Source organism: Dothidotthia symphoricarpi, assembly GCF_010015815.1.
Source record: "Dothidotthia symphoricarpi CBS 119687 unplaced genomic scaffold P153scaffold_8, whole genome shotgun sequence".
NCBI classification, from domain to species: domain Eukaryota; kingdom Fungi; phylum Ascomycota; class Dothideomycetes; order Pleosporales; family Dothidotthiaceae; genus Dothidotthia; species Dothidotthia symphoricarpi.
The window spans coordinates 362,555-364,420 of NW_022985015.1; positions in this window are offsets into that span (position 1 = coordinate 362,555).

Sequence of the window (1,866 nt, forward strand, 5' to 3'; positions counted from 1 at the left end):
TTATACCTACTAAGTTATAGGACTACCTTAATAGTAGTAAGAGTTAGACCTTATACCTACTAAGTTATAAGACTACCTTAATAGTAGTAAGAGTTAGACCTTATACCTACTAAGTTATAGAACTACCTTAATAGTAGTAAGAGTTAGATCTTATACCTACTAAGTTATAGAACTACCTTAACAGTAGTAAAAGTTAGATCTTATAAAACTAGATTAATAAGGTTAGGTAGTTAAATATAATTAGTATCTTACATCTATATAATATTTAGTATATATACCTTTAGTACTAATTATATTTAACTACCTAACCTTATTAATCTATAGCTACAGTACTAATTATATTTAACTACTTAACCTTATTAATCTATAGCTATTTACATCCTAAGGGTTCTATAAATAAGATAGTTTAAATATACTATTTAGTATTACTTTTCTTATAAGTAGCTTTCTAAAGGTCTAATTTCCTGTACTCTTAATAATCTAAATAGATAGTAGGCCTAAAGTTATTCCTACTATAGAAATAGTTTTACTAGAGCCTTATTACTAGAAAGCTAACTTCTACTAAGTATAGGTATTCTAGTAGTCTTAATTACACTAAGATAGAAGATCTAGTTAGAGGATATTATACTATAGAATATAGTAGTTTTTATAGTAGACTTAGCAGTAATCTTTATAGCACTAATATAAGAGCTATACCTAGGGGTAATAGATTTAACTAGGACTAGATATCTGTAATATAGAGCTATTACTAGAATAATAACTTAGAAAGCTAGTTACTCCTAGAGGTAGTAGGTTTAACTAGGACTAAATATCTATAATATAGAACTATTACTAGAATAATAACCTAGAGAGCTAGTTACTCCTAGTAGTAGTAGGTTTAACTAGAACTAGATATCTATAATATAGAACTATTACTAGAATAACAACCTAGCTATAGTAGTCTTTAAGGTAGACTTAGCAGTAATCTTTATAGTATTAATATAGGAGCTATACCTAGAGGTAGTAGGTTCTACTACTGTATTAGCGTATAATTTAGTTATACTAGAAACTAACTTCTACTAAGCGTACTAGGACTAGATATCTATAATATAGAGCTATTACTAGAATAATAACCTAGCTATAGTAGTATTTTAACAGAGGAGCTTATAGCGTGCTCTTATTAACCTAGCTATAGTAGTACTTTAGAAATAGTAATTACTAGCTCTAGCTTAACTGTATCCTTAGAGACTACTAGTGTATTAAGGCTAGAGACTATTATATTTTACTTTTCTAAGATTCTCTTCCTTATATTTAGTCTATTAAATCTTAGTTAATACCTACTTTTTATATTTTACTTTCTTTTTAGCTTTTTATCTTATAGCTTAATACCTTTAGAAATCTATTATATATAAAACTTATATAAAAGTTAAGATATAAAACTAAGTTACTCTTTAGTAATACTACTAAATCTATTATTAATATACTAACTATCTATAAGTAACTAAGGTATAGAATACTCTTTAGTAATACTGCTAAATCTATTATTAATATACTAACTATCTATAAGTAACTAAGGTAGAGGATTTTCTATAGGTAAGCTTTAAAAGGAGTAAATTACTATAAGTAGATAGGGTAGAGCTTAGCGTATAACTTAGAAGATATTTTCTATTAAAGTATCTTTTTATTTAATAGCTAAGAGTATATTTACTATAATATAGGTATAGTATTTAACTAAAATATAATTTATAGATAGGGAAGGCACTTATATATATTCTAACAGCTTCTTCTTATATATCTAGTTAATAAAGATATTAAATATATTAGTATTAACCTAGTAGATAGAAATAATGCTATTAGCTATCTCTTTAAACTTACTAGATAGCGTAC